The sequence below is a fragment of the Poromitra crassiceps genome, assembly GCF_964638095.1.
Source record: "Poromitra crassiceps genome assembly, chromosome: 7".
Classification (NCBI taxonomy): domain Eukaryota; kingdom Metazoa; phylum Chordata; class Actinopteri; order Beryciformes; family Melamphaidae; genus Poromitra; species Poromitra crassiceps.
The window spans coordinates 45,880,371-45,892,987 of NC_139628.1; the positions used below are offsets into that span (position 1 = coordinate 45,880,371).

At 45.1% G+C, this 12,617-nt stretch overlaps 1 protein-coding gene across 1 annotated transcript in view; it reads left to right on the plus strand.

Annotated features, from left to right (window-relative positions):
• sorcs2 (sortilin-related VPS10 domain containing receptor 2) overlaps nucleotides 1-12,617 on the plus strand; it is a gene marked incomplete at both ends in the record, with an annotated part of 265,843 nt that overhangs the window by 225,488 nt on the left and 27,738 nt on the right. The window lies entirely within an intron of this gene.

Below are 12,617 nucleotides of genomic sequence, written 5' to 3' on the forward strand. Positions count from 1 at the left end.
GGGGGGGGGCACGGCGACACCTTAGGCCTCTTTTTTTTCATTGACTTGGATTGAATTCTCAGTAGGATCAGAAGATAATTTTTCACGTTATGCTCACAAAGTTTAAGAACCAATGTGCTCACCCACACACACACACAAGCTTCTTTTAGTTCAATTCGGTGCTGGATCACTGCATGGCAAAGAGACTCCAGTAAAGTTCAGTATGAATCACACTCAGGATTTTTTTTTTATTGTTATGAGAGGAGAAGTCAGTGGAGAGACGAGACAACAGTTGAATAAATAAATCAGTGTCGAGATGAGACGGTGGCGATTATTAAAAGCACCAGTGTGAAACGCCACTACCAGACAAGGCACAAACATATACCCAGCTACTCCACTCTGCACTGAGGGCACAGACAATAACCACTACCAGACAAAGTCAAGTCAAGTCAAGTTTATTTGTATAGCACATTTCATACACAGAGGCAATTCAAAGTGCTTCACATAAAATGGTTGACAGGAAAATAAAAGAATAAAAGAAGAGAATAAAATGGACATTTAAAAGCATCACAAAACTTTAAAAAAAGAGTATAAAAAGTGCATTAAGCAACAGGCGCAGCAGTTGCAAAAAGAGCTAAAAACGTATAGAGGACTCAATGGGTTTGCATAATAGAATAAATCAATTTATCTATATTGAGTCCCCCGACATCATGACTATAAGCATGACTACACACACATAAAACTCAGGTCTGGGTACAGTGTCCTCTTTTCCTCTATACTGCAGTTTGGAAGCCAAGCATACCCCCGCTTGTACCTTGTGTCATCTGTTGCCCGTCGACAAACAGGCCGTTGCTAAAAACGAGTACGGCTCAAGTAAGCTCCCCTTACGCGTGCGCACAAACATTATACCCAGCCACTCCAATCTGCACTGAGGGCACAGAAAATAATCCAGCTAAGAGCACAATATGATCCGTCCACCAGTATCATTACCCCATACATGCTCTGAATCAGAGTGTTGTTGAATATGAACCTGGGTATGTTAACCCCGTACATGCTCTGAATCAGTGTTGTTGAATAGGAACCTGGGTATGTTAACCCCGTACATGCTCTGAATCAGAGTGTTGTTGAATAGGAACCTGGGTATGTTAACCCCGTACATGCTCTGAATCAGAGTGTTGTTGAATAGGAACCTGGGTATGTTAACCCCGTACATGCTCTGAATCAGTGTTGTTGAATAGGAACCTGGGTATGTTAACCCCGTACATGCTCTGAATCAGAGTGTTGTTGAATAGGAACCTGGGTATGTTAACCCCGTACATGCTCTGAATCAGAGTGTTGTTGAATAGGAACCTGGGTATGTTAACCCCGTACATGCTCTGGATCTGAGTGTTGTTGAATAGGAACCTGGGTATGTTAACCCCGTACATGCTCTGAATCAGTGTTGTTGAATAGGAACCTGGGTATGTTAACCCAGTACATGCTCTGAATCAGAGTGTTGTTGAATAGGAACCTGGGTATGTTAACCCAGTACATGCTCTGAATCAGAGTGTTGTTGAATAGGAACCTGGGTATGTTAACCCCGTACATGCTCTGAATCAGTGTGTTGTTGAATTGGAACCTGGGTATGTTAACCCCGTACATGCTCTGAATCAGTGTTGTTGAATAGGAACCTGGGTATGTTAACCCCGTACATGCTCTGAATCAGAGTGTTGTTGAATAGGAACCTGGGTATGTTAACCCCGTACATGCTCTGAATCAGAGTGTTGTTGAATAGGAACCTGGGTATGTTAACCCCGTACATGCTCTGGATCCGAGTGTTCACGCTCACAGGCACTCATCTCTATTCGCCTTTTCCTTCTCTTGTAAACAATGCCCACTAACAAGAGGTAGCTGTCTTTCACAGCGCTGCGCTAATTCCAGTCACAGCTTCTCATTGCCAATGTAGCTACAAGTAGAGCATCTGGGTGGAAAACGTAGGATTTTTTCAGAAAAGCCTGTGGCTCTGAGTAGGTTGTAAGACGAGGCCAACCTACGCGTTCCCTCCAGCAAGCAGAGGAGGGAATTGCATCAACCTGTAGACATTCCTGCAGTGCAAACAGAGGTGTATCATCATAACATTAATGAGGGCCCCAGCACAAATGGATTGGAAGTTGGGAAACCCTCATCAATGTTCTGCTTGCACCCGTCTTAGTTCCTGCCTTTCAGTTTAAAGGGAAGGAAAGGCCATCTCAAAGGGGCAGTGCTGCTCACTAGATGTTCGAGAAGTCACCCAAGATCTCCAAGATTCAAACCCTGCAATGTGTACAATGTGTCATGTATGGAAGCCCATTCTCTCTACGGAATTCTGACTTTGTTTTTATTGTGCAAAAAAAAACATCTGAATTGTGAGATATAAAGTCATTATTGTGAGATTATAAAGTCACTATTATGAGATATAAAGTCTCTATTGTGAGATATATACCAGTAGTCACAAAAAAAACACTCAATTGAGTGTCTGGAACGGGCTTCCATAGTCATGTGCCCTTGAGCAAAATGATAAATTGTTTCCACATCTAGAGTTTGTAAAGGGACCCCCGCACATCTAAAATAGGCTGTATTATTGTTCACCAGTGAATATGCAAATATACACACATCGATATGCAAATATACACACATTGATGGCTTTGTGTAGAAAAGTATATGCTCACACAGATATGAAAAGCTCTGGTCCCAAAACACAAAAATGTTGTGTTTGCTGAAGGCGTTTTATGAATACATTTGAATTTGACACGTTAGGCAGAGATATAACACCCTCCTTCTGAATGGATAGGGAAAAAATGTGTTCAGCATTCAATGTCTTGTTTTATTGAACACAGTCTCACATTTGTCATCAAGACATCTGTTCAAGGTCTTTGAAGTGCAGCGCTGACTGATCCTGATCTTAAAAAAAACGCCCGTTTTGGCAACGTCTCTAGATTAATGGGTGGAGGGGACACTGAACGAGGGCGAGGAGAGGAGGGGAGGAAGAGGTGTTGGGAGGAATAAGGAGAAGAGGCAGCAGACCGTGGAGGCGAAGGCCCTGACTGCACAACTCATTTTGTCCTCCCTCTCTCATCCCTCACTCCGGGGGGCACTCACTCTCGGCACATAGATGGATGTAGAGAGGCGAACGACACGGGGGACAGATAAAGACTCCACTCACTCTCGGCACATAGATGGAGGTAGAGAGGCGAACAACATGGGGACGGTGTCATGACCTTGCTTTGAAGCCATGACAAAAATGGGAGACACACTGTTTAGAGTGGTAAATCATAACAATTTTAATGAATCAAATGTAAACAAAGATACAAAAATGTACTATGAGGTGTGTAAGTCAGTGAAATCAGTGCGTCAGCTGTTGGATGAGTGTGGAATGGTGGGTAGAGTGTTGTAAGGTGTAGAAACTAAATTCACAAACAAAGAGTCATGGTGCTGGCATGGAGAGGGAGAGAGACAGACTGAGGTCTGCCAGCCAGATTTAAAGCGTCCTGGAGACTGACCAGGTGCTCCAGGTTGCCCTGATTAACTCCACCTATACTGGACCTGCAGGCAATTAGAGAAGGGGAAACCACACACACAAGCACACCAAGCCCTGCAGCAGCATATGCACACACACACACAAAGCAGGCCCTGCAAAGCAGAGGGCCGTCACACCCTCTTCCATAGAAGCGGGGTCCCAAACCCCGGAACCAGAAGCCAATTATATAACAAACTTCAAAAAAAAAATAGTAAGATTTATTTAACAATTTTTTAAACAAACCTAAGTTCAAATGTGCATTTTTTTTTAACACAACAATCTTAAGTTCAAATATTTTCTTTTCTTATATTAACCATTTTAACTTCAAATATTTGGTGTAAACTTATTTTACTAGTATCAGTACTTTTAACAATCAAACTTAAATGCTTAGGTTTACTCAGCATTTACATTAATGGGACAAACATTCCCATGTTAACAGGAAACCAACCTGGTGTCTGTCACCCACCTCCAATACACCTTGCCTCCCCCCTCCCCTCAGCAACCTGGTACCAGTAAGAAGAATAAGAAGAAAGAATGAAGGGGACAGAAACAAACAGGCATGGTTAGAACAGGCCATTTAGTCTACTGATGAGGAGCTCTAGACAAAGCGTCCGCCACCACATTGTCAGAACCTTTGATGCAACGGATCTCCAACCAGTAAGACTAACAATAGTGACCATCTGACCAATCTCTGATTTGGACACTGCAGAGAGTTGAGAAACGTTAAGGGATTGTGGTTGGTGTAGACCACTACAGGCACAACACCAGAGCCCACATAAACAACAAAATGAATCAGCGCCCACACTAGTGCAAGTGCTTCTTTCTCTATGGTAGAGTAATTTAGCTGGTATGATATTAGTATATCTTTTTCGACAATTGCACCCTGGGAACCACCGCTGAAATCTCAGGTGTTGCCGTGGAGGATTCTGAAACTGATGAGTCTACAGAAACTGATGAGTCTACAGTTGGAGGAAGGGCTACAGAAGACCTGGAGCCAAAGCATGAAGACATTCGCCCCACACAGCAGCGTGGGGCAAACGTACCCCCTCTCTCTTAATCCCCGTCCTCAAGATGTCCCGTTTATAAATAAAGCCGAAGTGCCACTTTAAAAAAAAAAAAAAATCACAAGACTTAAATCAGTTATGGTTCCTTTGATCGCTCTAACGTTACTTGGATAACTCTGGCAATTCTAGAGCTAATACATGCCAACGAGCGCTGACCCTTGCGGGGATGTGTGAATTTATCAGACCCAAAACCAGGGCCGCGGGAAGTAGGGGTGCTGCAGGTGCTGCAGCACCCCCTAGATTTTTTCAAAAAAAAAATATAGACATATATATTTTTTTTACAAATGTAATTAAAAATATTTTGCAGGGCACTCTAGATAACCTCGAGCTGATCGCTGGCCCCCGTGGCGGCGACGTCTCATTCGAATGTCTGCCCTATCAACTTTCGATGGTACTTTGTGTGCCTACCATGGTGACAACGGGTAACGGGGAATCAGGGGAAATCGGGGAAACAGACTGGTGCTCCTCCAAAGGCAGCCGCCCCGAGGAACAGGGCCCAGACCCTGAACCGGGAACGTGACAACCTAGCCAATCAGCCCGCAGATGCCGTGACGACAACAACCTCCCCCATGGATGGCAGGCCCAAAGGCCCGGACCCGGGAGACACTCCCACCACTCCGGGTGCATATCCCCTCTCCACCAGGAAGCAGTTGAAAAAGTTCAGTTCAAAAAACGAACTGACTCAATAAAAATAGTACATGTCTAAAAAAAGACTCTTCCCGACATGCTGAGCCTCAGCGATGAATAGTCCGTAATTGTGCCTCCAGTTTTTTTTGTGGACTTACAAAAAAAATCGCTGGCCCCCGTGGCGGCGACGTCTCATTCGAATGTCTGCCCTATCAACTTTCGATGGTACTTTGTGTGCCTACCATGGTGACAACGGGTAACGGACACAGGATCTGCTATTAAAACGGAGATCTTTTCTCACGCATGTAACGAGGTAAGCGTTTGATTAGTAACTGTAATGTGATTACTGCACAGTAGTGCCTTACACTACTCGTTATCGACAAAAGTAATGTGATTACAGTAACGCGTTACCCCCAACTCTGGTAACGGGGAATCAGGGTTCGATTCCGGAGAGGGAGCCTGAGAAACGGCTACCACATCCAAGGAAGGCAGCAGGCGCGCAAATTACCCACTCCCGACTCGGGGAAACATAATACAGCACTCTTTCGAGGCCCTGTAATGGGCTATATGCACAACTGCACTACTTCCTGAAATTAGTACAGCTTCTTTATTTCCTGTCATCACTATTGGATGAACTGATTAATGTCAGGTGTGCTGCAGTCACAACAATGATCAGGCACACCTGATTAATCAGTTCATCCAATAGTGTAGGACAGGAAATAAAGAAGCTGTACTAATGTCAGGAAGTAAAAAAGTTGTGCATGTAGCCTATTGGAATGAGTACACTTTAAATCCTTTAACGAGGATCCATTGGAGGGCAAGTCTGGTGCCAGCAGCCGCGGTAATTCCAGCTCCAATAGCATATCTTTAACACAGGCAAAATGTATTCAACAGGCAAAACGTATTCTTGGTTGGCAGACTCAACAGCTTTAACACAGGAACAACCGAAACGAATTTAACTTCCACGACTTGGTTTTAGCACCACAGCAGTTTGAACACTACAATGAAACAAAGCATTTTGTCCACTGACACAGTATGCAGGGTGGGAAACCGTAAACTCACCAGGGTAGACCGCAGACATGACTTGAGCAGACTCCTTTTCCAGCTTTGCTTGTCAGACATTGGGATACATGAGTTGCGCAACCTCAGCCATCTCACGGTCCCTCGCTTCCAGCTCCACCTCTCACGTGGAGGGAGAGTCCCAGGTGCTCTGTCGTCTCTACCCCGGCCTCCATTTGAGCCATCGGATTAGTCTGGACTTGAGTGGGCAGGGATCGTCACCACTGTCCACGTGTCCGGCAGCAGTCCTTGGTGTGGAACGGGCAGCCTCAACCACCCCTCCCACACTGAAATGCTAGACACTGCCCCGACAACACAAAATGCTGGAGCGCAGGAACTATTCCTTTCCCACCACAGCAACCAATCATCTGCTTTTTACACCCACCTTACCACAAGGTTGGGCCAAAAGCCACACGAAAAACACCGGAAAAACTCGACTCCAGCATGCACAGCTTCCGACGCCCAGTGTCACGACCAAATTGCCACAGCCGAACGGTCGTCAACACCGGCTACCACACGACCTCACACAGGTGCATCTGGAAAACACTAAATCACACATCAAAAAACTGTCAAAACTGCCAAGCAAAAATACTTACAAGTTGTTTCAGGAAACTGAATGGCCCAAACTTGACACAGGAACTAATGAGGCCACAATTAGCTTTGGACGAGGAGAAAAATATTTCTGGCTCCCGTTCGTTAAACCTGGGCAATAACCGCAAGTTTCCTAAGATGTCAAAGTGATCTGCTTCTCAATCTCAGTCTCCTGCTTTCTTTGCTCATGGTGTAACTGTAGCTCAAGCAACTCTTTTTGCTGTTCAAATGTTAAATTACCATTTGCCAGAACAGGCGGCGACAAAACAGCTAATTTAACACTTTGAGTGCCACGGCCCTTGGGCAAAAGGTTGCTTGCTGTGCCACATAGGCCGCAATGCATTTTAAAACAGTCATATAATTTCTTTAATAATTACTATGTAAACACTGAACACGCACAAATAACGATGAGACTCTCTTCTATCACCTGCAAAAAAAAGTTTATTGATCCCATTTTCCGTTCTTTAGTTATGAGCCGGAGAAGATAGCTTGATTGAACCAAAAACAGCCCTTTTTTTCTACGAGCTGAGATAATGAGCCTTTTGTGAAATTAAACATTTCAAGCACATCACTGACTCTGAAGCTAATTTTCTGATGTCTGGGTCTGTCTGGGTGAAGTGTATGCTGCTCTGCGTGCCCCCCCCCCCCCCCCTCAACTGCACACGCCTCCTCCTGGGTGTGTCTGTTGGCTCTCTGCTGAGTTTGCTGTGCACACACAGTGAAGGGTGCGCGACATCCACCTTTTTGGTTCCGCGTGTGTTTGTCACGGGCTCCCATGCTTCGAGTTGAGAATAATAAGGCTGATTATGCGAATGTGCTGTCGCAGCGGACACGGAGGTGCTCAGTTGTGACAGCGGATGCAGCTGCTGCGGGCACAGCTGGCGTTTGGCTTCATGCATGTCGATGCATACGGACGGATGCGATGCGATTTCCTTTTTCCCCAGCGACTTCTTCTGTGTGTTTGGCTCCACTTTCTCTTATCAGGAGAGTGCTGTCGCCACCTAATGGGTTTGTAAAATAGGTTATAGACCTCCAATAGCTACAATATTGTAAGAGGCGATGTAAGAAGCTTAGATCGACACCCCCCCGTCAAAAAAACAATTTGGAGTTACTGACGCCATTTGGCGTCGCTGGCAGCCTACGGTAAATTTCTAATGACGCCATATGGCGTCGCTGGCACTCAATGTGTTAACAGGAGAGGGCTCCTCCTGAGCTAGCCAAAAACCCCATGTCACTCAGATTTGCTTTCAAAATACTCCTAACAGTGTCTTTTAACCGTTTATCAGAAATCTCAATATTATAATGGCTAACTATTTTTAATAGCTGCTCCTTAGTACATTTATCCAAAACCCCTTCTAATGGAGCCTTAACAAAATCTGCCACCAGATCAGACATTTTTCTTTTTTACATTCAAATTTATTCAAAACAAAAAGTAATCTATATACCAAGCATTATTTTTATTCTACTAATTCTCCTATTTTTATTCTATTGTTCATACTACACCAAACAAGAGGGGGAAAAAAAAACCTGAGCGCTCGAAAAAAAAAAAAAAAAAAAACGAAGCGTCGCCACGAGCGAACACGTCACTCCATGGGCTCCTCGACATGCCAGCATGCCCACCCCAGCTCGTCAGGTCTCCCCCACCACCACCACCCCAACAGACCAGTGTTAACCAGGTCACACCACCACCTCAACAGGCCGGCATTAACCAGGCCAGTGTGAGGACAAAGACTGGTGCTCCTCCAAAGGCAGCTGCCCCAAGGAATCGGGCTCAGATCCTGAACTGGGAATGTGATAACTTAACCAATCAGCCCGCAGATGCCGTGACCACAACAACCTCCCCCATGGATGGCAGGCCCAAAGGCCCGGACCCGGGAGACACTCCCACCACTCCGGGTGCAGATCCCCTCTCCACCAGGAAGCAGTTGAAAAAGTTCAGTTCAAAAAACTAACTGACTTAATAAAATAGTAAATGTCTAAAAAAGACTTCCAGACATGCTGAGCCTCAGCGATGAATAGTCCGTAATTGTGCCTCCAGTTTTTGTTGCGGTGGACTTACAAAAAAAAAAGAAAAAGAAACATGAACTGACTTAATAAAATAAAATTGTAAATGTCTAAAAAACAAAAATGCTCAGTCTATTCTCCCAAACACCAAAGTCAACTTAAAGAGTAAGTGCCAAAAAGGTGCCCAGGGTCAAATCAGCCACAAAATAGGCTACACAAATCCCCTCTATTTCCACCTATGCTAAAATAACTCATCCCTAGTCTTCATGCAAAGTTAATGGCGGGTAGTTATGCGCTAGCCATGACAAGGGACAATCCTAGATTGCCAATTGTCATAACCCGGCATGCAATGACACACGCTAGTCATGTCATGTCGAACTCCGTGGGTCGAATATACTCAAACCCGCTAGCAGGGGAAGGAGACCACTAACTGGCAGCCCTCACCAAGGCTAGGGATGCGCTCCCGAGCTAAATTCATACGAACAATAGCTCCAACCATTTCTTCACAGCACTACAGGAAAAAGAAAAAAAGCCCAACGATCCTAAAGAGGAATCGTCGCTGTACCTACCAGGGAATATGCGCAGCCACAGAAAACACTTGCACCCTTTGACACTTACCTTTTGGCACCAAGTCTGAAATCACAAAAACAAAATTATTAATCCACTCAGTGGATCTCCACAGTAGCACAACAACTACAAAAACTAAAACCCATTCAAGGTTTCAACAATCAACAAAAGTGTAGCTCCGTAGTAAAAATTAATTACATCAGCTCATTCCAACTGTAGAGCCAATTCAATTACTTATTTTATAAACCGGACCGGACAGGAGCCCCCAATTTGTCATGACCTGGCTCGTGAAGCCATCACAAAAATGGGAGACACACTGTTTAGAGTGGTAAATCATAAAAATGTTAATGAATCAAATGTAAACAAAGATACAAAAATGTACTATGAGGTGTGTAAGTCAGTGAGTCAGCTGTTGGATGAGTGTGGAATGGTGGGTAGAGTGTTGTAAGGTGTAGAAACTAAATTCACAAACAAAGAGTCATGGTGCTGGCATGGAGAGGGAGAGAGACAGACTGAGGTCTGCCAGCCAGATTTAAAGCGTCCTGGAGACTGACCAGGTGCTCCAGGTTGCCCTGATTAACTCCACCTATACTGGACCTGCAGGCAATTAGAGAAGGGGAAACCACACACACAAGCACACCAAGCCCTGCAGCAGCATATGCACACACACACACACAAGCACACCAAGCCCTGCAGCATGCACACACACACACACACACACACACACACACACACACACACACACACACACACAAAGCAGGCCCTGCAAAGCAGAGGGCCGTCACAACGGATAAAGACTCCACTCACTCTCAGCACATAGATGGATGTAGAGAGGTGAACTAGCCTAGGTAAACCCAGCCCCCACGTGACCTGCTCTCTCAGTTCCCAGTCACACACATAGTGACTGAGAACAGGTCTGAGAGCAGGTCACGTGGGGGATGGGTTTACCCAGGCTAGAGGTGAACGACATGGGGACGGATAAAGACTCCACTCACTCTAAGTACATAGATGGATGTAGAGAGGTGAACGACATGGGGACGGATAAAGACTCAACTCACTCTCAGCACATAGATGGAGGTAGAGAGTCAAACGACATGGGGACAGATAAAGACTCCACCCACTCTCAGCACATAGATGGATGTAGAGAGGTGAACAACACGGGGGACGGATAAAGACTCCACTCACTCTCAGCACATAGATGGATGTAGAGAGGCGAACAACACGGGGGACGGATAAAGACTCCACTCACTCTCAGCACATAGATGCAGGTAGGGAGGCGAACGACATGGGAGAGAGAAAAAGAGAGAAACACATGAAGAGAAAGAGAGATGAATGATGAACACCAGTTCCTGCAAAAGAGGTCCCATTCGTAATCATCGGTCGTTTTAACCCTCTTGAACATCTACCAGTGTGGTCATTTGCCTTGTGAGGACGGGCTGGATGTAGAAGAGGTGAGCAGAAGTAGAAGAAGAAGAAGTGCAGAGAGATGGAGGGAAGGAGAGAAGGCGGAAGCCCGGAGAGAAATGAATACAGGCAGTCGGCTGGTACTCTGATTTAAGCAGCTATAAACATCAGTGCTACATAATAGATACAGGAGGAGCTGAGGGAGTCTGGAGACTGAGACATGTCTGACATGCTGGCTGGCTGGCTGGCTGGCTGGCTAACTGACTGTCTGCTCTCTCTTCATCATCTGGCTGTTCTATGTTTCAGCTTCGGTGCCTGTAGCGAGCAACTTGACAGCCGCAAAACCATAGAGACTCTATGCATTTCAGTGAATTACACTTTTAAAGTCCTCCAATTTCTTCCGTAAGATATTGCAGCATGGGTGTTCTGAGTATAACCACTGCAGACAGGTGTTGGGCAGGTTCTCTTCTTGTTAATGTTGTGGTTGATATCGTAGTTCTAGCTAGTTGAAGCTAAAGTCGATGGATATATTCTTGGATATACGCCTATTTCACATCCCACCCAAATCAGCCATTTTGTGCCTAAAATGCGGGAAGTAACACGGGTGCAAGGAAGACATTAATCAGGAGTGCTGGGCCTGGAACAGCTGTCTGGAACAGCATCTGCTTCTTTGTTTTACTTCCTGCCTTTTAGACACAAAATGGCTGATTTGGGTGGGATGTGAATTAAGCTAATAAAAAAACTCCACCAATCAGACCTGTGTTAAACTAATAATCCATTATATTTTCATATAAATAAATGTAGGTTTTGCTACTCTCTATCACCAAATTTCTATAGCACAATAGCGATTGAACCAATAGAGAGCCGCAGGGATGACGTATTTTTGTAGGCTGAATGCGGAAGTCCCGAACTTCCTGGTTCAACACTGTTTCTGTCTATGGGATTTTTGAATGGGTTTTTGGCGCGATGCTTCAAATAAGGTCTCTGGGCAACGCAAGTTTAATCAAACGCGAACCAAGGTTCAGCGGGATAATCTTCACACATGAGGACCACTTTCATGAGTTTTGAAGCGTAAATGCGAGCCCTAGAAGTAAAATGCTCGAGCTAAGCTAATCCAGAACTACACACTGTCGCATAGGCTTCCACGTCACGTCAGCACTCAACCTGGACTGTTGTTGATGTGTGCACTGATTACCCCGCGCTGAACGGGGCTGAACCAGGTGAGGGAAAGATAATTTCCGTGTTCGCCCTTTGAAGTGGTGACGTTATTGACGTATATATCCCCATCGACTCAAAAGTGTAGTCTCATTTAGCCGTTTGCTAGCTAGCCGTCCTTTTAACGGCACATAAAAGCTTCAAAACTCATAAAAGTGGTCTTCATGTGTGAAGATGATGTTACTACCATCTGGTTCGCGTTTGATTAAGCCAGCGTTGCCCAGAGAGCTTATTAGAAGCATCGCGCCAAAAACCCATTCAAAACTCCCATAGGCGAAAACTGTGTTGAACCAGGGCTGTTAGCATCGATGATTTCCGGACTCGTTACTGCGGCTCTCTATTCATGAAAGCTTGTCCCTTTGCTGTTATAAACAGCTGGAGTCTGGTCACTCTTATGGGAAAAGTACTCGTAGCACAGGAAGTGATGCGTTTTATGTTTCTGGTTTGTTTGAAATAAACAGAAGAAGAAGAACTGGGTCGTTAGCATGAGCAGTGATAGCCAGTAGCCGCCATGGCTGAACAGACAAAGAAAAGATAAAGCCAAACTGCATGTACAGTATCAGCAAAACTAG